The following is a 27,003-nucleotide window of genomic DNA, read 5'->3' on the forward strand; positions in this document are numbered from 1 at the left end:
AGGGAGGAGGTGATGGAGCTAAGGGCAGGAAGCCTATGTAAGAGTAACAGATCTGCTATTTTTTCCCCCCCAGAAACAGGCATGTATCTTCTCTACTTTCTCTTTATTCTACTTCTTTTCTTGGCTGCATCTACTGCAAAGGTGCAGGGTTTGGACAGGGAGACACTGGGCTCATTTGGAGAGGCTATACTGACAGACCAGTGAGCATGTGCCAGAGAAATGAATGCTTCAGATAAGCATTGGGTTAGATAACTTTTAAAGGGCCTATAATTCCAGGAGAATAAACTAGTCTGGAGCAGGCAGTTTGGGCTGAATTGGCAGAGCTTGATAATTGAAGCCTTCCCACTATAAATATTGTTTATGATTGCTTTCCTTGGGGATGAGATGGAGAGATGGTCTCTAAAGGATGGCATAGTTAGGTGTGGTCAAATTGATTCAATTGTTGTGTTTGTCCTTCGTTCTTGAAGAGGACCATGACATCAAGAGGATGACATGACTTGCAGTTGACTTTGATTTGAGTGAGGGAGGGCTGTGCAAGGTCACCAACCTCACTTCTCCTCTAGAGCCATCTGGATCCAGTGGCCTGATACTCATCTGGATAGCTGGAGGTAGCCCAGGATGCAGTGTGAGACTCTAGCCCTTTCAGGCTAAGGTCCTATAGCATTCTCACTTTGAGTGAGGTACACCCATTCAGTGAATAGGCTTTGTTAAGTGGTTGCTCAAGGGATGGCCTCTTTAATAAAAAAAAAAAAAACAAATCAAACTGGGAGGGGAAGACCCTCAGGGTTGGTTGATGTTGACCTGGAGGGCAGTCTTTAGCAGAGTCCACAGAAATCTAACCTTGGTCCTGTATTGCTCTATGTTTTTGTTAATGATTAGATGATGTCAAAGATACATGTACAGAGGTACTTGCCATAGTGGCATGCTTACCAAATTTGCAGAAACCTAAAGCTGGAAGAAATACTTAATAGCTGGATGAGAGACTGACATTTTTGCTGACTAACCCTCTTCCCTGGAATTCTCTCTTTTTTCTCTTCTTTGACTCCTGGTTTCCTTCAAGTCCCAGCTAAAATCCCACCTTTTACAGGAAACCTTTCCCTATCCTTCTTTATTATAATGCCTTCCCTTCTGTTAATTATCTCCCATTTATCCTTATTTATACAGAGTTGTTTATATATTGTCTACTCTGATTAAGCTGTGAACTCCTCAAGAGTAGGGGTTGTCTTTTACTTTTGTTTGGATCTCCAGTACTTAGCATTGTGCCTGGCACGTAGATGTTTAATAAATGTTTACTAAGATTCAGAAAGATCTTGACAGTTTAGCATCAAGGGACAGACTTAATAAGATGGAATTTAATAGACATAAATGTAGAGTTGTATTTTCAGGTTTGGAATATCGCCTTCACAAGTACAGGATTGGGGATTTGTAGCTAGACAACAGATTATGCAAAAAAAGATCTGGAGGTATTTAGTGTATTGCAAACTCGAAATGAGTCACAGTGTAACATGGCAGCCAAAAAAAAAAAAAATTAATGCAACTCTAGACTGAAGTGAAATAGTCATTGTATCCAGAACAAGGGAAATTATAGTTTTGATGTACTCTGCCCTTGTCAGACCACATTTGAGTATTGGGTTTAGTTTGGGAAGCAGTGGGTGGAAGCTGAAAGGAGGCAGTTTTTTATTTGCTCTAAAGAAATACTCTCTAAAAATTGGAGCTAGACAAAATAGGAATGTGCTACCTCAAGGTTAGATGACCGATTCTTGGAGATTTAGGAGGAATTTTTCTTTAAGTACGGATTGGACAAGATAGTAGACTTCTAGATCCTAGCTAGCCTCTGAGGTTCATTAGAATGAACCTCATAACGCTGAGAGTCTGTGATTTTTCTTGGCTCAGATAGAAGAAAATGATGTGATTGAGTAAAGAGGCTATAGGGATTCCAGTAGAAGTCTTGGTTGTGTGTTATACATATTTGCCAAGGATACAGATGGCAGATGTAGTTGGTTCTGTGCTATTTTGGGAAGCAACATAGAGAATTTAGTACTAAGATTCTAGCTACCTGGTTCATTGCAAGTATGAAGATTTTGTCTTCTGATTCACAAACTCATTGTTCTCATCTCCAAGGTGTATTCCCAAGATCTTGACTTCCCTTATTTGTGATCAGTTCTTTAATTGATCTGTGTCTCATCTGAAAAGTTAGGTATAATTTCATTTTTTCAAGAAGAGAAGCATTTATTCAATGCTTTGAATTCCTGGGAACAATAATACTTCACATCTTAGATTATTAGGATACTTTTGTAAATTAAGTTAGTGTAAATACTGTTATCCTCATTTTGTGCTTAACTATCGGGTGACTTGGCTAGCTACTTTATTGGACCTGTTCAAATAGAAAAGATCAGGAGCTGGGCATATTCCATGCTCCACCCAGATTATTAGGCATATCTACCTTACTGGGTGAAAATGTGGAGTTAGCTATGGTTCTTAGAAAGTGGAGGACCTTGTATTCCTGCCCTCTACCTTCTCTTTGGGGCTGCATTGATAGGATAGGCTGGAGAGTGGGGATAATTGTAATCTCTTAAGCCCCCACCTCTGGCAAATCCTGTCTGTGCCCTAAACTTACTAAATTTCCTGAGCCCTAGTCACATAATCTTAGCAAAATGAAGTCAACTCCCACACATAAATAGACAAAATTTTAAAAAATGTATGCGGTATTTACTTTTGACATAGAATCAAGTCAATAAAATAATTCATACTATTGATAAAATGAGACATAATAAAAGATCTACTATTCTGATACACTCAAACCCTGGCAATCCCTAGACAATATGTAAACTGCTTTGGATTTAGCAGGTCTAGCGAAGTTTGAGTTCGTTTAGTGATCCATGGCTATTTCTGCAAGTGGGCAATATGAACAATTCATTGCAATTTCCAAATCCTGTTCTGCTTGTTTATTCTATAGGGCAAGTCACTAGATAAAGGACATAACTTTAGTATAATGTCCATATCTAGGGAAAGTGCTTTGTAGACATCTAAGGCCTTCAGTTCCATGTCATTCAGAGCATGGGAAGTTTCCCCACCTTGATGTCCTGCCACTGACAAGGACCTCTGGTCCATAATTGTTGTTGTGTCCATCTGCAGAGCAACCAGAAGTGGACAAAACTTCCATTACATCCTCATGTTCCTTTTTTTTCCTCTTTGGTCTTAAGACCCTTAGCTTCCATTGCTGGTAGTTGAGAGGTATTTCACATCCCTCCTGTCCAGTCCAGTCAACAGTTGAACTTGGCTTCTCTCTCTTCTCCCATAACCCATTCTTAAGCATAAAAGGGTGAGAATGAATGAAGGACATGTTTGAATTACATGAAAGCTTGCATACTTGGGGCTAATTTATGGTTGGGTTTTTAAGCATTATGGTAGTCCTTATAGATGTGACTGAATAGTTAGGGCAATCTCAATTTCCCATGGCATGTACCATTGTGTTCAGTTCTGACCATTGATAGTCTGGACAGCATTCTGAGATAGGCAACTAGGTTGATGGATGGTGATGGGACTTATGATCATGCTTTAACAAGTCTAGTTGAAGAAACTGGATAGGTTTTATGAGGACAAAAGCCTTGGGTTGGGGGAAGGAAGGAAATAAACATTTTTAAGTGCCTTCTATGTATCAGGCCTTGTGTTAAATGTTTTACAAATATTATCTTTTTTGGTCCTTACAACTGGGAGGGAGATGCTGTTATTATCTCCGTTTTACAGATGAGGAAACTAAGGCTCTGATAGTACTTAAGTGACTTACTAAAGTCACATAGCTAGTGAGTGTCTGAGGAGGAATCTGAACTCAGGTCTTCCTGACTCCAGGCCCAGAGCTCTTTCCATTGTACCACCTAACTGCCTCCTGCGTTTCATAAATACCGGAAGGGCTGTCATATGGCCAGAAGGCAAAAGTAGGACCCATAGAGAGAAGTCACAGAGAGGCATATTTAGAGCATAAGGAACAATTTTTTAATAGTCAGACCTACCTCAATCCTGAGGTAATGAGCTTCCCCTCACATGAAGGCTTCAAGCAGAGGCTACTTGACCACTTGATGGGGGTATTGTAGTGGGGATTCTTGGTCTATTCCAGTTTGGGCTGGGGAGCCTCTCAGAGCCCTTTTGCCCCAGTGATTTTCTGGATTCGATGGTACTATTCATACTAGATTTGGCTTCTTATCTCCATGTATGGCAAATACCATTCCATGCCTTTCCTGCTGTCTGAGCTGGGCTATATCTAAAATACTTGTACTTTGATCCATCTGTCACAGTGCACAGAGACCCAGCCTATGCCTTTGGAACATCACACTTTTTAAAAGTTCCATTTAAATAAGAAGGCTTAAATAGTGAAGTAAGTAATGGACTTTAAGAAGCATACTCCAGGCTAAGCTTATCTCTGCAGATGACATCCTATTTGTTAATGTGGATGTTTCCTCTGGTTTGGACCCTTGTTTGGGGGTAGTATAAAGGTTGCTGACAGCTTGTCTCCTGCTCCTCCTGTCAAACAAAAGAAAAAGTACACAAGGCAAAGTCACAATTATATGGTAATTCCCCTAAGAGCCAAACTTCTTGTTTTCTCTGTCTCTTAGCTTACGCTTTCAAAACTGTTGGAAATCAAATCTCAGGCTGTCTGAGTGAGCTTAGGAGGAATGGTGTTTGAGATTTGACCTGCCACCTTTTGTTTGGCTTTGTGGGCATGAAAGTGCATGCCACACCATTCCTCTGTTCTTGCCTTTTTCCCATTTAGGGAAGTTGGCAGAATATCCCCTTTTACAGAAAGCCAGCTCCCACATGGCAGGTTTCTTGTTCATGGAGCTACCCTGCTAGAATAGGAAACAGAGCAGACAGGAAGAACAGGAGTGGGGGTGGGGTGGGAAGTGACTCGGAGTGTGTGTGTGTGTGTGTGTGTGTGTGTGTGTGTGTGTGTGTGTGTGTGTGTGTGTGTGTGTGTGTGTACACCTGCTAGTGCAAACTAGGCCAACTATGAGATTTGCTGTGGGTGAGCTCTGACACCATTGGGGCTTTTTCTTCTTTTGGACGATGGGGCTTTTCTTTAGCAGTTCCACTTTCAGCCTGGCTAAATTAGCATTTGGAGGCATGCTCAGTTTCAAACTTGATCTTGGTGACATTGACGTGGTCTCTGAAGCAAGCAGATAAGAAGTTGAAGAAAGAAGTCCCATAGGTGCCTGGAAAACCCAGTAATGGATCCTTTAAGAACTCCTCGGCTAGTGGAGCTATCATGCTCTGGCCTGCTGTCATGCTGTGTAACATTATCTGCTGATGCAGGAAAGTATGCTATGTACTGTCCTGGGTCAAGCCCAGGGGGGTTGGAGACACTTCCAGCTTAATATGCTTGTTCCTTTTAAAGTCAATGCAAAGAGAAAAAACAAGGCAGGGAGAAGTGAGCATACGTCCGGATTTTAAAATGTCCAAGGACAGTTTCCTTGTCAGAAGGCAGAATGGAACTAGATCTTCAGGTAGTTCCATTGTCATGATAGAACTTTCTTTCCCTCATAATGTGATACAGGTGTATTTGGGACATATGTAGAGAATTCAGTCAAGCAGTGAATCAAACAATAAACATTTATCAAGCACATTCTACATACTGGGCACTGTGCTGAGCACTGAGAATCCAAAAAAGGGAGAATTCTTTTGTGGTAGTGCCTGAAGGACAGGGTAGTATAATAGGAAGAACTCTGGACTGGGTGTCAGAGGGTTTGGGTTCAGATCCCTCTTCTTCCACTTAATTTCTGTGTGTGTGACCTGGGCACATCACTTACCCTCTCTGAGACGCCTTCTGATTTGAAATCCTTGATTCTTTGATATTTTTTGGCTGAGACATCATTATAATGAATTAATGTGAAATTCTTCAATAAACATTATGTGCTGATTACATACCAGGCACTGGAGGTATAAACACAAAAAAGAACTAGTCCTTGTCCTCAAAGAGCTTACATTCCACCAAATTTGTCTTAGTAAGAAATTTTAACATTGTTTTTTGGCAGTGACTTCCTTTGAGACATTTCCAGTGCTCCCTGGTGTTAATGCCAAAAATTAAGTTGTTTAAGGGGGAGGGGGTATTCAGGGTTTTGAAACCTTGTGTAGGAGCTGAAATCCCAATTTAGGTGGTAGATTTCTTCTTGCTTTGGTCCTTTTAGCTTCAAACCCTAGTGTCCAATCACTTCTTAAGAGTCACTTGATCTCTCAGCTGATTCTGTTATGGTCATGAATAATTATATGGAGATGGAAGAAACATTTTGGCTTCAAAAAAAGCAGTTAAGAAAGGCAAATCCCTTTTTCTGTGCTGCACATTAGAAAAAACGGTATTTCTTTTTGGAAGCCAAATACTGTTTTGTTAACTGCATCTTTTTTTCTTCTCCAAAATGCTAATACATAGTAAACTAAAATACATGTAGACATAGAAAGATCATTCATTAGAACGTTAGGCTGAATTTCCTTTTAGGCCTCTTCGTAGTTGGAAGGTTGAATTCTCTGAGATGCACAAATAAGGAGCATCAGTCACCTTGATGGTATTTGGCACATCATATTATGAAAATGGGCTGCTCATCAAAGCTCTGTAATTGAACAAATAAGGGATTTTGTTTCCTGAGTGATTAAGGGATTCCGTCATCATCATCATCATCACTGACGTTTTTACATAATTTACAACCTCAAAATGATAATTTTGACATAATTTACATTTCATTTTCCAGATACTAATTAATTTGATTCTCATAACCATCCTATTACATTATTATATCTACTTTACAGATGAGGAAGGTGAGATTTAAAGAGTCACTTAACTTTCACATGACAGATTTTGAACTTCGGTTCAAACTCAGATCTCCTGACTCCAAGTCTAATCATTTTCTTCACACCATGATGCCCTCATAACTCACTTGTAAGTCAGGATAGAAAAGCTCCTATTGTCATAAATTTCTTGTTTAAGCAGTGATTGTCAGATTGATTGGGCGGTGTGAGAAATCATTTGGATGTGGATTATAGGAAGAGCTTTTGTGCCACATGGGAAAATTTGTTTTTAGGATTAAACCTGAGTAATGGTTTTGTGCCTTTGAATCTAATTGTCACTAGACATCCCTGCCCATGGTGGTTTAAGAGATATGACTCAGTGATTTTTACCAAAATGCTAAACTAAGGTTTGAGGATAAGTTAGAGATTGTAATCAATGTAATCAATGAAAAAGGCATTTATGAAACACTTACTATGTGTCAGACCCTGTGCTAGGTACCAGAGACATAAAAACAAAAATGAAACAATCCCTTCCCTTAAGGAACTTAATGTTGAATGGTGGAAATGACTTGAAATCAAAGAACTAGATACTAGACCTACATACATTACCTGTGTAATCTCGGGTCAGAGACTTTCTTTCTTGGACCTCAAATAAAAATGAGGTTTTGTTGTTTTTTTAACTACTATCGCTTCCCAACGAGCTCCCTCCCTAGTAGTCCCTGCCATTGTAGCCCAGAATTATAGGTTAGCAAAACAAATCAACATATCTTCCATGTCTGACATGTAAACCTTATTTTGCACCTAATTGTCTGAAGAGAGCGTGCTTCACCATCTGACCTCAGTTTCCTTATCTAGACAATAAGGAGATTGGACGAGATGATCTTAAATGTTTTATCCAGCTCTAGCATTCTGTGGTTTTATGGTTCTAGGATAGACTTTTAACCAGCTTTGGGAAAAGAGCTTTTTGGGGGCAATTCAGAAGGCAGTATTATCAAAGAGGACTCCAAAGATAGATTTAGTTGTGACAGATTATAGCTCTGCCAAGAAACAACCCTGGAAACTACTTTCCTAATACCAGCTAGAAATTCTGGTGCTAAAAAAATTTCCTGGTGCTATTTTGGACATTAAAAATACCCAGATTCATTACATTGGGATTCAGATTCTGCTTAGCCTGTTTGCTTAAGTTTTTTCTGTTTCAGGAGGGAAGATATCAAATATAAAATGTGTATTATTTGTAAGATCATTAGAGGGTCCTTGCCAGGTTGTATTAGGGGAGGTGGCAGAGTAGATGTTATCTGATCTTTCCTAGTCTCAAAACCTCAGAAGGAGATTTGAGAAAAGGCTTAGAAAGCCCACTGCTTATTTTACAGATGAAGGAACTGAGATCTGAAGAGGTAATGGGACTTGATCAAATTTACACAGGTAGTATGTATCAGACTCAGGATTTGAACTCAGATCTTTGGACTCCAAATCCAGTATCTCTTCCCTGCCACACTATGTTGCTGACAGTAGTGGAAGAACAATCTATGTATAAAAAATATAACAAGGACTAACTCCTTCGGGTCACACATATATGTATACATGTACAGCGAAGCTCTGAGTTCACTCTCTCAGCCATTCTCAGCCTAGCGGCTTGGGTTCCGAGAGGAAGGCTGCTGAAAACCCTAGAGATGCTACATGTAACGAGTACTACGATATTTCCCCCTTTTATTCTCTGAAATGAGTAAATGAGGAAAATGGTGATTCTGTCCTAAATTATGCACATTGGGATGGAGAAGTGGGACAGACTTGGAAAAGAAAGGAAGAGAAGACCCTATAAGAGAAAATTAGTGACGAGATCTTATTAAAGTTTAAAAAAACTCTAGAGATTTATCCTAGACTAGTCTAAGAAATTCATAGACCAATTGGCTATGTTATGGTATTATGCAAGACAGTAGAAAGTTTGCAGTAGGACAGGGAGCAGAGAGCTATATCTAATATATATGTATATGTACTGATATATATGGGACTAATGTTTGCTTATTCAAGGTTATGTTTGTTTTTCTCTTTTACATGAAGCTTTCATTTTCAATATTGTGGGCTGTATATTTGCCCACAGGAAATGGTTTGTCATCAACATATGGGGGTTGGGAGTGGGGGTGAGGAGAAGGGGCAGGTTCCATGCACTCTTGTTCCTAAGTTTCCCAAATGGGAGCTATGATCCAAGAGGTTGATGGGATTTCCCAAAGTTAATTGTCTCTGACACAAGAGTTACATACACACATGTAAGCTTATGCGTACCCCACATTGGAGAGAGGTCATTATTTGATATTGGGAGAACACACTAGGTCATAATGATATAAAGATGCCCCCAGACCTTCAGTGTTACTCCATTAAATATGAGGGGAGGAACAGCAGTATGTGTGTGTATACCTATATAGTATGCATGCATTTATATAACTACCACATGCACATACATGACATGTACATGCATGTAATATAGACACACATGTACACAATGGTTTGTGTGTGGTGCATATAAAATACATGTATGTACATGCATACAAATAATTCAATATGTAGACTTCTATACACATGGCACATATACATATGTACATTGTGTGCACATATGGAACATATGTATATACTCAACACAATACACCTATATGTAACTCTTGTGTTAGAGAAAATTTAATGACCTGAAGGACCCAGATGAAGTATAGTGTGTATACACGTATATTGTATATATAATCCATGCATGTACATGTGGCTATATGTTTATATGTAAATAAGTGATACTTGTACATCTGTCAAAAACTATAGGAAAAGACTGGGGAAATATGAAAGAAATGCTGTCCTGTAGAAGAGGGACTGGACTTATTCTTTATGGCCTTAGAGGGCTGAATGAGTAGAAATTTAAGAGAAAAGATGGCAGTTCAATACAAGAAAGAACTTGTCTACAGCACGCTGTTTTACATATATTAGTATCTCATTTTTTTTCTTCTAACAACTCTAGGAAGTAGGTGCTATCATTATCTCCATTTACAGATGAGCAAACTGAAGCAGGCAGAGATTCAATGACTTGCCCAAGGTCATGCATCTAGTCAGTGTCTGAGGCAGAGTTTGAATTCAGGTCCCTCTGACTGCTAGTTCAACACTTTATCCATTGCCCCACTTACCTGTCAGAATGGGGTGCCTCGTGAGGGAATGAGTTCTTAACTACTATAGATGCTAAAGCAGAGTTTGCAAAACCAACATTTGTCAGGGATGTTATAGAAGGGTTTCATTGCCAGGTGGGGAGCTGGTAACGTTCAGGACTTCTTCTAGATTTCTGGTTCTATGCCTGACAGTATAACAATTTGCAGGGAGAATTTCAGTGTGCTAGCCAAATCCCTAGCGTTGCAGCAAGTACATGTAGGCTGTATCACCCCACTGGTAAGTATTCGTGGAAGCAGGTCACTGATGGGTGAATCTCTGTTCTATTTGACTTTGTCACATTTTGCCCAGTGACTTTATTGAATGAATGGATGACTTTGTAATTGCTTTGTCCCAGTAGGCATAGGGATGCTTATTACCAGAGCTCTTGCCCTGGAGTTTTTTGGCTTGCATTATATTTTAGCTCACAAAGACAGAACTAGACCAAAGGACAGGTTTCTATTCTGGGGGAAAAAGACACTGGGCAGTGTTATAAATGGTGGGACATAATCCTTGCAAAACCAGGGAGCAGCTACAGGCACACTTTGCTACAAAGAGACATCAGGGTCAACCCACTTTATGAGAGAATTGATAAAAATGCAAATTTGAAAAGCTAAGAGGTACAACCACAGGGAATATGAAAGAAGACTGGACTTATTCTGTATGACCTTAGAGTACTGAAAGGAAATTTAAGAGAAACAGACTACAGCTCAATGCAAGGAAGAACTTGCTTACAGTTAGTGGTATCCAGAAATTGAATAACAGTAACTAACATATTGTATTTCAAAGTTTGCACACTGCTTTTCATATATTATTGTCTTATTTCTTTTCTTGCAACAATTCTAGAAAGTAAGTGCTATCATAATCTCCACTTACAAATAAGGAAATTGAATCATAGAGATTCAGTGACTTGCCCAAGGTCATACATCTAGTACAGTGTCTGAAGCAGAGTATGAAGTATTAAGAAGAAATAAAAATCAACTTCATTAATTTATTCATTCCACAAATATAGACTAATCCTACGATGGGCATAAAGTATTGACTGCACTTTTCTCCTCAGCTGTGAGTTCTGCACCTAGGAAGGGTAGTAAGTTCTTCAGTTGAAATTTTAAGGAGCCTGAGAGAAATGACAGGTGTTTTGAAGTGTAAAGTTTGAATAGAGATACATGAAACTCTTAGAATTGGAATAACTGAATATGATGGAGTCTGTTAGAATAATAAAATCTGAGACTGAGAAGCCAGAAGATGAATTTTGAATTTGAAGTTGTCTCTTAAACTTGGCTTATTAACATTTTGTTAGGAATAGCAGTTGAAAGGTTGTCTGAGGGAATTAGGTTAAAAACTTGAAGAACTTATTGGGAGGCACCATGGCATGGTGGCAACAGAGCTGACCTTATTGCCAGAAAGACCTTGGTTAGTCTTGCCTGTGACACGTACTAGCTGTATGAACCTGGGCCTCAGGACTTCACCTCTCGGGCCCCAGGCAAATTGTAGGCTTAGAAGGTATCCAGCTGTCTTCTTCCACTTTACTTCCCAATGTGACGCTGGCCTCCTACCTGTTCCACAAACAAGACACTGCATCTTTCCACTCTGGGCATTTTCGGTGGCTGTCCCTCGTTCCTGGAACATTCTCCTACCTTCACTCCAATTACTGACCTCCCTGGCTTCCTTTAAGTTCCAGCTAAAATCCCAACTTCTGTAGGAAGCCTTCTCCAGCCTTTTTAGTTATATAGTGGCTTCCTCTGCTCATTACTTCCTATTGAAGATGCATTTAGCTTACTTTGGATATATTTGTTTGTACGTTGTCTTCCCCATTAGGTAGTGAGCTCCTTGAGGGAAGGGTCTATCTTTTGCCTCTCTTTGTACAGTGCCTGGCACATAGTAAATGCTTAACTAATGTTTATTGATGGATTCGTTAAGGGGATTTTGCTCAAATTCCCTATAACAATGAAATCATGGGGAAGGTCTTAAAAAAAAAAAGAAATGTTAAGGCAAAAAGTTTTCACTGATGCTTGTTGTGATGACTTGAAATATTTTAGAATGGCTTTTTTTTTTTACATTGAGATGATTGAGGTTATGTCTTACATGAGCTGAACAGGAAATGATAAATTGAACAAGATTCTCTGGTCCATCTATGAATGTGTTAAAATCTAGGGCAATCTTGGAAGTAATCCTCTGTCCTGAATATTCTTTCGACCAGTCCAACCAGGGAACCAGATTTTTGCCCTTAGAATATTCTTGATTGAACTGGCCATCCTCAGGCTGCTATGATCCAAACACCCTGAGGAAGGCTGTGATTATTCTGTCGGAGCTTTGGGTGTCATCTGACTTTAGAAGGCCCCTGTGTGCTAATCTGATGGTAACACCTGTGGAATACTTTATAACTAGGTCTGGTGAATTAATCTCATTGCTATGCCAACATTCTAATGATGTTTCAAGACTAAACAAGAGAACTAGAGTCAGAGGACCTGAGTTCGAATCTTGATCCTACTACCTACTTGTAGCTTTATTGAATCATTTAACATCTCTGGGCTTCATTTTTCTTATCTATAAAATGAGGAGATTAGACTAGATGGTTTCTAAAGTTCCTTAAAACTCAGAATCCTCTAAGCCTGTTATCTTATGAGCCCAAGGTTCTACGTGTTTGAGAGGCAAAGGTGGCAGGGCAGAGAGGGTCAACAAACAGAATTTTTGGATTCATTAAGAGATGCTGGATAGTGGATCTCAGTAGTAAGAGCATGTGCTTCCCAGCTCAGCCTTCTCAATAGAGAGTAGGCAGAGTAAAACGCAGAATTCTATACTCTTTGTTACCAAATACCAATATGGAGGAAGTGTGCCACAGGTTAAGATGTCACTGGGTATGAAGCTTAGTTGGAATCATGTTGGTGTTTCTGTTATACTTGTGTTTACCCAGTCTCTTGTATCAGCCTTCTCTTCCCAGGTGGTTAGGTCTGTGGTATAGTGGATAGAGTGCTGGGCCTAGAAGACCTGAGTTCAAATCCAGCCTCAGACACTTACCAGCTATGTAACCCTGGGCAAGTCACTTAACCTCTTTCTGCTTCAGTTTCTTCAGCTGGAAAGTGGGGATGATAATATTAGAACCCAACTCTCAGGGGCATTGTGAAGATTAAATGAGATAATATTTATAAAGTGTCCGGCACGTAGTCTCTCTGTCTGTGTTCTTCCTTCGTTTTCGAAGACCGTGACATCAGAGAAATGATGACGTGACTTGCACTTGACTTTGTTTTGAATGAGGGAGGGCTGTGTAAGGTCACCAGCCTCACTTCCCCTCCTGGGCCATCTGGATCCAGTGACCAGATATTCACCAGGATGACTGGAGAAGGCCCAGGATGCACTGGGAGACCTTGGCCTATTCAGGTACTTACTTAGAGTGAGGAAATGTCCATTCAGTGAATTGGCCTCTTTAAGAAGTAAACAGGGAATGGCCCCTTTAATGAGCAAAAGAAAAAAATAAGTAAATCCCCGCAGGGAAAGAACAAAAGTTATTACTGATAACCACTCTGAAGCCCTCGGGTGGAGTTTGGGCAGGGATCTATTGTTGTGCAATGTGTGGGCTTCCGAGTGCACTACTGAGTTTAAGGTTTTCCGAAAGACATGAAAGAAAGAAAGGAAGGAAGGAATGATGGAGGGAGGGAAGGAAGCAAGGAATCTGGCCCATAAACCCTCAGTTAACTGGGTGTCCTCTGGCTATCCAAATTTATCTTCCTTTGCAGAGAAGAAGGAAGTGGGGGAGGAAGGGAAGGGACAGAAGGGAGCACATGAGCTGAGTTACCCAGCTGGTTGGGTCCCCACTGGGGCAGCTCGGTCTACTCACAGTTCTGTGTTCGTCCTTCCTTTTCAAAGAAGACCAACACAGTAGATACTTATTAAATGCATATTTCCTTCCTTCCCTAGTGATATTACTGTAAAAGAAATTCTGCACATTCCAATGTGTGGAGCAGACAAATTGACTTGTTAGGCACAAACTGGTACCCAACAAATTTATTGGGCATCTCTTGTATTAAAACCCTGTGTGATGAATGAATACCCCAAGAGAATAAATTTCTCTCACTGGGCAAAGCCCTGTAGGGAATGGGACACAAAGATGAGTAAAACACAATTTTTGTATCTGTGCATGAGACAGACCCAACTGATGCTCCAGTTTGTTAATTAGCCAGGCTTTTTATCTGCTGCTGGCAACTTTTGGTCATCCCCCCCAGTGCCAAACGGTCTTTTTTGTGGGGGTCCATTCTGTCCGTCTTCAGACCCCTCCCCAGGCTTTGTGGTACTGCACTGTCTTCTTCTTCCTCCTGCCTTTTAGGCAACAACCTTTCTTGACTCCTTTCCTTCCTTCTATTGACTAAATAAAACTTAAGGTCTAAGATAAATACATACATATATTATGTATATGCGTACATCTTTCTCTACAGCTATACATATATTATGTATATGTACGTCTCTCTCTACAACTGTATTTATAGATATATAGAGATAGATATATTTCAGATAGAAAGAGGAAATCATGGGGCATTTAAATGATAGAGTACTCTTCCTGCAGTCAGGAAGACCTGAGTTCAAATCCAATTACTCTGCCACCCTGGGCAAGTTATTTATTCTCTGTTTGCTTCTGTTTCCTCATATGTAAAATAGGGATATTAATAACGTCTACTTCCCGAGGTTGTTGTGAGGATCAAGTGAGATAATAATTGTAAAGCACTTAGCGTCTGGTACATAGTAAGTTCCATATAAATGATTCTCCTCCTCCTCCTCCTCCTCCTCCTCCTCCTCCTCCTCCTCCTCCTCCATTCCCAGTGCTTAGCATGCAGTGCCTGGTACAGAGTGGACATTTAATAAGTATTGATTGATTGATTGATTATTATCCCCCTCCTTTTTGTTTTTGTCTGCTGTTCATTTGTGTCCAACTCTTCATGACCCCATTGGGAGTTTTCTTGATAATAATACTAATTTATCATTTCTTTCTCTAGGTCATTTTATATGTGAGGAAACTGAGGAAAACAGGGTTAAGTGACTTGCGCATGGTCATATAGCTGGTAAGTGTCTGAGACCAAATTTGAATCAGGTCCTCCTGTCTCCAGGCCAAGTGTTCTATTCACTACCACCTAGCTGCCCATTTATGAAATCAGAAATCAAAACTCCTAGAGGTTGTGACTTGTTAAGGCCCATATGGTGAATAAGTGTTAAAGCAGGCTTCAGTACTACACTGCCTTTCCTACAGAACCACAAAATCTGGGTGGACCATAAAAATTAATTAATAGAAATAAAAAATTCTGTGTTCATTGACATTATGAACTTCCATAACAACTTCAGGTTTCAAAACATTTCTAAGGCTCCTTGTAGAACTAGCTGAGTACTAAGTATACCATAAGCCAACATTCCTTTGGTATGACCTCATCCTTTCACATCTCTAGTCATCTATTTTATTTAGGAGCCCTTTCCTAAGAATAAATAAAATGATTACCAGGAATCTGGAAGAGATAAAGTAGTGAGTCACCTGTATAAAATGAATTGTCATTTATATAATCCCTGACTTTGGAGTAAAGACCCTACAATATCTACTATAAATAAAAAGTATTTCAGTAGGATGTAGCTCTTTTCATTGCAAATTCAATTCCTATGATATCATTGCTTCTGACCAAGAAGAATTTATATTAAAAAGTAAATATTATTTTAATTATTTTAATGAGTGAATTTAATTAATGAGTGAATATTAATAGATATCTCATATGAAGCCTATCAATGAAATGGTAATCATTTCAGAAAATGTGTGCAAGGTACATCTTGGTTAAAAAATGACCAGGAATAATCCATCATTATCTGTGATAATGAGGGGAAGGTACCTGAGTATTATATATATATTCTTGAAAAAGAAATTTGTTACATTCCTTAGTCATTACTCAAGAAGGCCCCTTCTCCAAAATGTACCCTGTGACCTCTAGGCATTGTCATTAACCCTGCTACTAAAACCTTAGTAACATTGGGCCTTTTCATTCTCCCTGAACCTAAAACCTTCTAACATGTTTGTCTCCTTCAATTAAAATATGAACTTTTTGAGAGCAGGGACTGTCTTTCTTCTCTGCTTGTAGCCTGTATGCTTAGCACAATGTTTGGTGCCCAGTAAACTCTTTATGATTAATTTCTATACCATTAAAATGAAAGTTCTATTTCAGTATCTTATCTTAGAGTGAAGTTGACCTAAAGTTCCTGGAGGAACTTTACACTATCAGTGTAGTTCTAGAAGTTCAGAAAGTTTCTACGAAGTTGGAAAGGCTTTGAGTATGAGCTCAGTGACATACCACGTATCATTCATTTGAGGGCCAACTTACCAAAGTACAAAGATGCTCATCCCCAGAAGAATGACCCATTTGGTAGTTTTTGAGGGTCATGGTTACTCATAATGATTATCTTCTAAGGCATGAAGGCACTGCCGCCTGTATCAATGAAAGGATTACTCCCAGCAATGAAATCATGAATCTTCTGAAGTATTGAAAATAATAAAATGTACTATGCTAAAGCTCTATTCTGATGCTTCATTATGGTGTGGAACTTACCCTGGGTTCTCAATGGCTGTGGTAGCAGAATATAAGTTCTGATAGATCTTGCCAAGAAAAAACTTTCATCTGCTAAAGGAACATATATCTGTTTTCTCAATGACAACTCAAGGCACACTGGCAATGCTTAATGAAAATTTTTTCGAAGAATCATAGTTGTCTTAGAGTTGAAAAGAACCTTAAAGGTAACCTACTCTAACCCATACCTAAATAATCATCCCTTCTAAAACATACTCCCAAAGTGGTCACCCCACTTCCATTTGAATATGTTCAGTGATGAGGAACTCACTATCATACAAAGCCTCATGTTCTGTTTTTGGATAACTTTCACTATTAGAAAGTTTTCGCTTGCATTAAGCTAAAATCTGCCTCTCTGAAACTGGAAATTTTTTTTTCTTTTCTGTTTCTACTCTTCAGGGTCATGCAAAATGAATTGAATTTCTTTTCCTTATGATAACTCTTGAAACACTTGATGATAATTATCTTGTCTTCCTTATGTCTCTTTTTTCTCCAGTGTAAACACTCCCAGTTTCTTTAACTGATCGTCATATGTATGGTCACCATCTTGATCCCTCTCCTCTGGACATTTTCTGTTATCATTGCCTTCCCTAAAATATAACACCTAGAACTGAACAAAATACTCTAAATGTGGTCTTACCAGAGTACAGTACAACAGGACCATCCTCTCCCTAATCCTGGACAACTAGATCAACTGAGTTAATATCTGTATTGTGCTTAGTACACTTCCTGGAAAATGGGAGGTGATTAATAAATGCTTGTTTTCTTCTCTTCACCTATGTCTTTCTTAAAACAGCTTAACATCACATTAACTTTTTTGGTTGCTATGTTACACTATTGATTTATACTAAGCTTACAATCTTCTAACCCTCTAAGGTCTTTCTGAACCAATTATTTTTCTATGTACATATTCTTAGTCTTAAACCTGAGCAGCTGATTTTTTTAAACCCATTTTAAACGACTTTTAATGGGTTGATTCATTATTAATTGACCATGCAATAGTCAGTTATAAACTTCATAACAATGGAGGTAGGGTTTAAATGTAAAAATTAAGAAGAGGAAGAATGATCTGAAGGGGCAGGAGAGAATTCAAGAGTGGACGAATGTCATGCACAGGAGAAAGGGAAGAATGTCCCCTGGATACTTGGAACTAATAAAGAAATAGGACGTTCTTCCTAAAAAGGAGGGAACAGGATATTCTGAAGAGGAAGCAGCTACTGGCCTGCAAGTAATAATGATATGGATCCATAGGTGATGTCAGTAAGAGATCATCCAGCACAGAGTCAGAGAAAGAAGTGGTGACTTTGGTTCCATGCTGAGAGGATACTGAAGTCCCTTTTTGCTAATCTCATTACAATAGAGAGGTCTTCTAATTTCTTAGATTATGTATCAAAGATATAAAAGAGTGTCCCAAGACTTGTCTAGCTGGATGACAGCTATCCACTTCTGGTGATTCACATGGAAACCAATAATACTTCCCAAAAGAAGATAGAAATTCTAGCTAAAGATTACAAATATTTGGAGAAGAAAATGAAGACCTCATAGGCAAAGGTGATATTTTCCATAATCTTGTGGGTTGATAGCAAATGATGAGAGAGAAAGAGGGAGGAAGAGAGAGAGAGAGAGAGAGAGAGAGAGAGATTTACAAAGTGAAGATATATAAGGAGATGGTAGCTGGCAATGGGAACTGGGTTTCTGAACCAAGGTTAAAATATAGAAATGATAGATTTATAAAAGAGGGATGGAGTATTTCTTCTAAGGGCTAGAAAGAATGCATTTTTATGGAGTCTTGAAAATCTAATCGAGAGAACTTCCAAGTGAAAAGTAAGTGGAAGGGGAAAAATGCCTATATATTTTTCATTCAGACTGTATATCACAGAGAAGAATTTTAGTGTAGGAAGAAGAATAATAGATGTCTAGAAATTCAGAGGAGATATAATCAAAGATAAGAATCAGTAATGAAAAACCCATGACCTTGTGTATCTACACAAAAATGCATAGAGTATAGGCAAAAAGCAAGATTCCAATGCAAGGAAGTAAATTTGAGCCCTTCACTATCAATGGGATGAGACCCATGACTGGGATATGGATCTATAAGAGTATAATTTATTCAAAATACCTTGGATAGATAAAAGGGGAGGTAGGAGAGAGAGTGCAATTACAGTAGATGAAGAAATCCAAGAACGAGAGAAGAGAATCTTAGTGGGAAACACTTGGGTGAAGCTCAATGGAGGCAGAATCAGAAAGTGATAGTGTTATCAAACTGTACTACAATTCAGTATACATGAGGAGATAAAGAAGTGCACTACAAGTCAGCTTTGGAGGCAGGACGTATTATGATGGGAGACTTTGAATTATCCAAAAATTTGTTGGAACTTTCTCTGTGAAAAGCAATAGTCAGTAATTTTTAAACTTACTTTAATAATTATTTCATGCTTCAAATGATAGAGGAAGGAATAAGGGGATGTTCTATTTGTGTCTGATTTTTCTAGGTGCTGGCTTTTCAGTTAGGCTCTATTTATTTTATTTTTGGCAAAGGTACTGGAGTGGTTTCCATTTCCTTTGTTCATTATACAGATGAGGCAAACAGGGTTAAGTGACTTGCTCAGGGTCACACAACTAAGTAAGTATCTGACACTGGATTTGAACTCAGATCTTTCTAACTTGAGGCCTGGCGCTCTATTTACTGTGCCACCTAGCTACCTTATAGGTACTGGTTACTGGGGTGAGAATGTTGGTGATCTTGTGAGGAAGTGACCAGTCCATCTCAAAATTTGTGATAGAGAAGAAAAAAAAGCTGGGCATAGCCTGCCATGCATCCTATATTTTGAGAAAGCAGATTTCAAAAGGTATAGAGAAAATATAGGTAGTATCCTCTAAACTAAAATTCTACACGGGAGCTCTGGAGGAATACAAAACTCTTAAGAATGACATTCTGAAGACAGAAAGAAAAACAACTCTGATTAGGTGGGAAAAGGAGGCATTTTCTAAACATACTGATGTGTATGATCTGGGAACTTATCCAAAATTTCAATTTTTAAAAGACATACAGAAAATGGAAGCAAAGTCAGGCAAAGGATGATGAATACAAAAGATAATTCTGTAAGAAGAGTTCCAGGAGAGCTAAGGTCAAAATGATCTGAGGCTTGTAAGGAAAGCTAAGGACAAAAAACTTTTTTTAAAATCTATGTTGTGGCAAGAGTGAGATCAAGAAAGAGTTATGATATTTGCTCAAGGTAGGTGGGATGATGACAAAAGATAATGGAGAGAAGGCTTAAATCTTATTTTGCCTTTATTTTACTTGCCAAAGAGAATGCTCTTTGATTGTTAAAAAAAAAAAAAACAAAAAACTGAACAAAACAGACTAACTGGGAGCTGAGTGCCCAGCTGTCCTTGATGAGTTCAAGTCACCAGGATATATTACATCCTAGGCTATGAAAGAACAGGAAGATGGGCTTGCTGAGCTGCTGTCAGTGATCTTTGAAAGATTATAAAAAACTGGAGCAGAATTGCAAGGATGAAGAAGAGAAAAATCTTGATCTGAATTGAGTGTGCAAACTATAGGCCAGTAAGCTTGATTTCAGTAACTGGTAAAATTCTAGGATGACATTTTTGAAAGGGCTGGCCAATAAGCACCCAGGAAATAAAGCTGGAATTTCAAAGATTTGGCATGGTTTTATTAAGAGTAGGTCATGTGCTAGATTAACTGTATTTCTTTTTTTCATAGAATTTCTAGATTTGTCAGTCGGGGGAATATGGTATATATATATGTGTGTGTGTGTATATACATATGTGAGTGTATGTATATATATATATATATATATATATATATATATATATATATATATATATATATATATATATATATATATATAGTTTAACCTAGATTTCAGCTAAGCATTTGAAAATGTCTGATGCTATAAAATGTGGTCTACCTCATAATAAGGTGGATTTACAGTCGGTTAGATGAGCAAACCCAAAGAATGGCCATTAATGGCTTAGTGTTGACTTGAGTGTTTCAGAGATCTGTACTTGACAGTGAGCTATGTACATTCTTTTTAAATCAATGATTTTGATAAATAAATGCATTGACAGTACTTTTAATCAGATAATACATTTAATAGGAAGAGTTAACCATTGGATGACAAAGTCAGAATTCAAAAAGACCTTGATAGACTCCAACATTGTATTGAATCTAGTTAGATGGAATTTAATGGGGATAAATCCAAAATTTTATTCTTAGGTTCAAAAATTTGACTTCACAAGTACCAGATGGGAGAAGTATGTCTAGATAGGAGTTTATCTGACAAACCTTGGGGGATTCTAATAGACTGTGAGTTCAAGAGGAGTTAACAGTGTGATAGGACAACCAAGAAAGCTAATATAATTTTGGATTGCATAAAGAGAGGTGTAGTGTCCAGGATAAGAAAGGTGAGAGTCTATCTTTAAGCCTGTCCTGTTTAGCCCACATCTGTAGTATTATGCCATATCTTAGGAAAGATGCTGATAAGTTGACAGATGTCTAGCAGAGGCCAACCAGTTTGTTGAAAGCCCTTGAGATCATGGCATAAGTGAACTGGATGAAGGAATTGATATGTATGACACAGGAAAGAAAAGACTTGGGGAAGGGACAGTAATAAGACAGCTGTCTAAGTATTTGAAGAACTGTTAGTTCCAAGTGGGATTATTCTTCTGTACTCCAATGGACAGAATAAGAAGCAATAGATATAAATTGCAAAGTGGCCAAATTTAGACTTGACATCAGAAAAATCTTCCTCACAATTAAAATTGTCCCAAAATGGAAAGGGCTGCCTTGGGGAAATAGAGGGTTTCTGCTCACTGGAAATCTTTTTTTTTTTTTTAATGTTGTTTTATTTATTTTTAGTATTCGGCATTTGTTTCCACAAAATTTTGAGTACCAAATTTTCTTCCCATTTCTCCTCTCCCGCCACCCCATAATGCCTTGCATTCTGATTACCGCTTCCCTCAATATGCCCTCCCTTCTATCACACCCCACCCTTCCCTTATCCCCATCTTCTCTCTTTTCTTGTAGGGCAAGATAGATTTCTATACCCCATTACCTGTTTTTCTCATTTCCCAGTCTCACTGGAAATCTTCAAGCATATGTTGGCTAATCATTTGCAGGGTGTATGATATGGGAGAACGAGTGTTTAGTTATGAGTTACTGGGCTAGATAGCCTGTGAAGGACTACATTACTCTGAGATGGTGTGTTTGGCCGATATTTGTGGAATGATCTATATTTTGCTAAATACTTTACATACATTTTTCATTTGATTCTCACAGTAATACCATGAAATAAGTAATGCTAAGTATTTTCATCCTTGTTTTAATAAAGATGAGGAAACTGAAGATCAAAATGACTAGTTCAGTTGTTTTAGTCTGCACTAGTAATCACTGGCAGAGTCACAAACCCAGGCCTTCTTTATAAAATCCAGTGTTCTCGCTAGTATACCACACCTGTTGTTTTGATTGTTCTAGTTCTAGTTCAATTCCATGGGAAGTCCTACTAATTTGTACAAACGCTGTACTAGGAAGGGCATTTGGCACATAATCTTGAGTGATCCTCTACAGATTAAAACCAAGCTACAAAACTGATCTTCCTAGAGACTTGTTGACACTGAGATTTTGGTAAATTCAATTCAATTCAATTATTCAACAGACATTTATTAAGTACCTAAATTGGATGAAGGATCATGGCCTAATGAATAGACAGTCAGCCAGAATTAGGAAGACCTGAGTTCAAGTCCTACTGCTGATGCATACTGGCGAGGTGACCCTTGGAAAGTCATTTAATGTCTCAGTGCCTCAGTCAACTCTCTAAAACTACAGATTCATAACAGTTGCTGAAGCTAAGAGAATTTCCACTTCCCAAACCAAGGATAGATATAGACAAAAACAAAGTTTCAGGCACTATGATAGACACTGGTAACATAAAGAGAAAAAAAATGAAACAATACTTGTCTTCAGTGAAGACAAGTCTTCAATACTTTATTGAAGAGGTGGATAAAATAGGTATGCAGATAAGTAAATAAAAAGAAAATTTGAGGAAGGAGGGAGTATGAAGAACTGGGGGAATCAGGAAAGATTTCATAGAGCTGGTGCCACCTGAGAGGCCTTGAAAGCTTCTTTACAGTCTGAGATGAAGAGGGAATGCAGTGTGTGTGTGTGTGTGTGTGTGGTGTGTGTGTGTATGTGTGTGTGTTAGAGTTGGTGTGAGTGAACTCATATCATTGAGAGAAAGCTTGATGAGTTCAAGGAACTTGCTAGGAACATAGCATGTCTGAAGAGTAGTCATGAACAATGAAGCTCAAAAGGTTGGTTAGAGGCATATTCTGAAGACATTTATTTGTTTGCCTTAGGATTTATCCTATAAACAATAGAGAGTCTCTGAAGGTTTTTCAGTAAGAGAATGATATATCTATATCTATCATTGTATATCTTAGTTGTATATCTTATGTCAGGTGTCTTAGGAAAATTATTTAGGTCACTGTGCAGATTGGAGAGCAGAGAGACTACAGCCAAGGAGATCAGTTAGTAAGTTATTGCAATAAATCTAGGAGAGACATGGCAAAGTCCTGACAGCAGCAGGACCTGTAAGATTCTAGTAGCAAAGTGCGTAGCAAGGAAGGGAGATAAGGAAGAGATGGGTTGAGCTAGCTTTGCAGCTAGTTGTCTGGATGAGTGGGTGAGGGGGTTAGGGGGTATAAGGCTGGCTTTGGAATCAGTAAAACCTGAATTCAGACACTGCCTCTGAAACACACAGTCCGCTTAACTTTCCCCCAAGGAAATTCTCTATGGAATTATACACAAAAATGGAATTATACGCAAAAAATTACTAAATATTATGTGCCTTTGACCTAGCTATACCACTGCAGGACCAATAACTAAAAGATAACAGTGGAAGAGGAAGAAGTCCTCCATGTACAAAAATATTTGTAGTAGCTCTTTTTCTGGGGACAAAAACCTGAATACTAAGAAGATGCCTACCAACTGAGAAATTATTTGATAAGTTGTGGCATATGGATGTAATAGAATGCTATTGTTCTCTAAGAATTGTAGAAATTATTTTTAAAAAAACATAGAAAGGCTGGTATAAATTGATGGAGAATTAACAGAAGCAAAAAAACAATTTATACCATAACATTAACATAAAAAAATAAACAATTTTGAAAACTTTTAAATTGATGAAGAATGAAATGAGCAGAACCAGTAGGACAATCTATACAATAAAAACAACACTGTAAAGAAAAAACAAAACAACTTTGAGAGTGCAAGAACTATGACCAATTCAATGGCCATTCATGACCATCAGAGGACTGATGAGGAAGCCTTCTACCCATGACAGAGAGGTGATAGATTTAGAGTACAGAATGAAACGTGATACACACACGTAGCCACGAGGGAATTTATTTTGCTTAACTTTACATATTTGTTATAAGACATTTGTTTTTATTTCCTTATTTTTAAAGGCATGGGAGTGGGAGGGAGAGAAAATAGATTTCTTTTAATTTAAAAAAATAGAGAGGTGGGAAGGTGCTACAGATGTGGAATGTTACATGCACTTTCAGATGGGGTCAGAGTATTATTAGTTTTGCTTATTGTTTTACTTGGATGTAAGAGAGCTCTCACAGAGCAGAGGTATTCTATAAATTTTTGTAATGTAAAAAATCTCCATTGATTAAAGTTAAAAATAAAGTATAGGGTATTATTTATGATTATTTTATAAGACTTTAGCACAATGTGACTTGTCAATGACTATGGAAAAGGAGATTTGCTTTTATAAAATATTGGTCAGAGCTATGATGTAATTAATGTTGAGTCACTGGTAAGAGATGCAAATGCTAATTATAACTATTTTCTCATGAGAAAATACGACCCACTGTATACATGATCTGATTTATGATGTGATTCCTGGGAATTCACGATGAATAGGATTGGCAAGTTGCCTATAGCTTTTTGATTTCTTGGCTTTTATTTCTGTGTTTACCCCCAGACACTTTTTTTTTCCTTCCCATTTCCAGTGCTCTTGGAACAGAATTTGTAAAGGAAGTTTTTTGTTGTTGTTGGCTCGCTTTTCTTTTGGTACGGTGAGTATACCTACACTTGATAATTTAATGTACCACGAGCCAGGGAACCTGCTGTCTACTGGTCCTTAGAGATGGTGGTTTCCTCTAAGCATACTACTGGCAGCAGGATTAGGGATTGTTTTAGCAATAGCAGATTTAGGGAAAGATGAAAGGTACTTTCCCATACCAGAGCATGAACACACACACACACACACACACACACACACATACACGCGCACACACACACACACACACATGCACACACTCAGACACACACATATATTTCCCCAAGAAACGGAAGGTTTTATGCTAAATTCTGTGCTGAACTTGAATCCAGTCTGTCCCTCCAATATCAGGCACTTCCTTTTGCCTCTAAGGCCAGGCCTCTTTGTTCCTAGTATAAACTTATGTTTATGATCCACCTTATTCTGTTGCCTCCCATTCACTTGTTGAACCCTTGCAGCGTCTCTTTCATTCCTGTCATTTGACTGCACCTGCTTTTTCCAGACTCCTCAATGATTTCTTCCTTGTTAAATCCAAACGCCTCTTATTAATTCTCATGCCTTGGCAATATTTGATAGTGCTGACATCTCCTATTTCTGGGTGCTTTGTGATGCTGCTTTGCTGTCATTTTCTTCCCACCTGTATGACCCATCCATCTTGGTGTCCTTTGCAGGATCCTTCACCATGCCCTATAACTTATACATAGATGTAACTTAGAGCTCCATTCTGGGTCCTTTTCTTTTCTATATGCCAGAGATTCTTAATCTTTTTTTGTGTCATGGAGCTCTTTGCCAGTCTAGTGACACGTATGGATCCCTTCTCAGAATACTGTGTTTAGCAGTATAAATAAAATGCATAGGATTACAAAGGAGGCTTGTTATACTGAACTATGGTTTTTAGTATGAAAAGACACATTTATGATATAGCAATCTATGTGACTATCAATACATTGTATAATAAAACAGTATCTTTAAAATACGAAAAAAGGTGAAGTTAAAGTTTATTTTTTATAGACAGAGTGTGAAGGCTATTGTTTAGCTTTAATAAGAACTGCAAACTGGCAGATGATTTTTGACAGGGAAACAGGCATGTAATATCTAATTGATTTTCAGTTATACCATGATATGACAATATATGTGATTTCTATTGGTGACCAAGTCATAGGTACCACTAATGCTTTTGTAGTTTATTGTCTAAATCCATAATTGAAGGACATATAACATCTCAGTTAATGATCAGTAAAATTAAAGATGTGATTTTTTTCCCACCAAGTTCACAGACCCTGAAATATATTTAGGGATCCCTTGAGGATGTATGGATGCCAGGTTAAGGATCTCTGCTTTATACTTTCTATTTCTCTTAGTGATCTCATTATCTTCCATAAATTCAACTATCATCTATGATTTTCCATATCTATATACTCAGTTTTCATGAATGAATTAATGAATGAAAAAATGATTATTAAATATGTTCCAAGGCAGTATGTGGTGTAGTGGATAGAGTGTTGGGCCTGAAGTCAGGAAGACTCATCTCCCTGAATTCAAATCTGGCCTCAGACACTTCCTAGCTGTGTGATCCTGAGTAAGCCACTTAACCCTCTTTGCCTCAGTTTCTCTATCTCTAAAATGAGCTGGAGAAGGATATGGCAAATCACTCTTGCCAAGAAAACACCAAATGGGGTCATGAAGAGTTGGACATGATTGAAATGACTGGACAACAACAATGTGCTAAATACTGCTAAGTATTGGGGATACAAATAGAAAAATTGAGGCAGCTCCCATTCTCAAAGAGTTCTAAGTGGGAGAAGACAAAACATCAAAGAATGTCCAGTTGCAGGATAGATGGCAAAGCCCAGGGTCCTTTGGGTTGTATTAGTAGGTTAGCTGACAGTGCTCTTAAGGGGGAAGGGTGGTTTGAGGCAGGGAAATTGTAAGCCAATCTTAGGATACAGTGGTAAGAGGGATGGTAAGGCTTGGTGTTCCTCTACCTCACCAGAAGGATTTGAGTGCCACTCTTCCCAAATAGCTGCCTGATGGGGTCTGCTCCCCCATAGCAGGGGGAGAAGGGAGGGCAAAGAGGAGACCATCCCCGGTGGTGGAGGGCCTTACTGCCACTTGGCTATACTAGTTATGATCTGGGTGGGTGGAGACAAGAGTGTGTCCATAGTGGTCTCAGTGTAGTCTTCATCTCTCTCCTGAGCTCCAATTGCCTGCTAGACCATCTCTGGCTGTCACATAGATGTCTCAAATTCAATCCGTCCAAATCAGATCTAATTATCTTTCTCCCTAAACCCACTCTTCCCTCGAACTTTCTTATTTTTGACAAGGGCATCAATATCTTTTCAATTACGTGTGTTTGAAACCTAAAAATCATCCACAAT

General features: G+C 38.5%; 1 long non-coding RNA gene across 5 annotated transcripts in view; it reads left to right on the plus strand.

Annotated features, from left to right (window-relative positions):
- Positions 1-27,003, plus strand: part of LOC140501359 (uncharacterized) — an 82,846-nt gene that overhangs the window by 16,620 nt on the left and 39,223 nt on the right. For 2 of the 5 annotated variants that reach the window (XR_011966152.1, XR_011966154.1), the window contains 2 exons: positions 14,931-14,996; positions 24,576-24,641. This is a non-coding gene — a long non-coding RNA (uncharacterized lncRNA). Of the gene's footprint in view, positions 1-14,930; positions 14,997-17,028; positions 20,278-24,575; positions 24,642-27,003 lie in introns of those variants that run through there. The other 3 variants (XR_011966150.1, XR_011966151.1, XR_011966153.1) reach the window with 2 other exon arrangements.

This window comes from Notamacropus eugenii, chromosome 4, assembly GCF_028372415.1.
Source record: "Notamacropus eugenii isolate mMacEug1 chromosome 4, mMacEug1.pri_v2, whole genome shotgun sequence".
NCBI lineage: Eukaryota > Metazoa > Chordata > Mammalia > Diprotodontia > Macropodidae > Notamacropus > Notamacropus eugenii.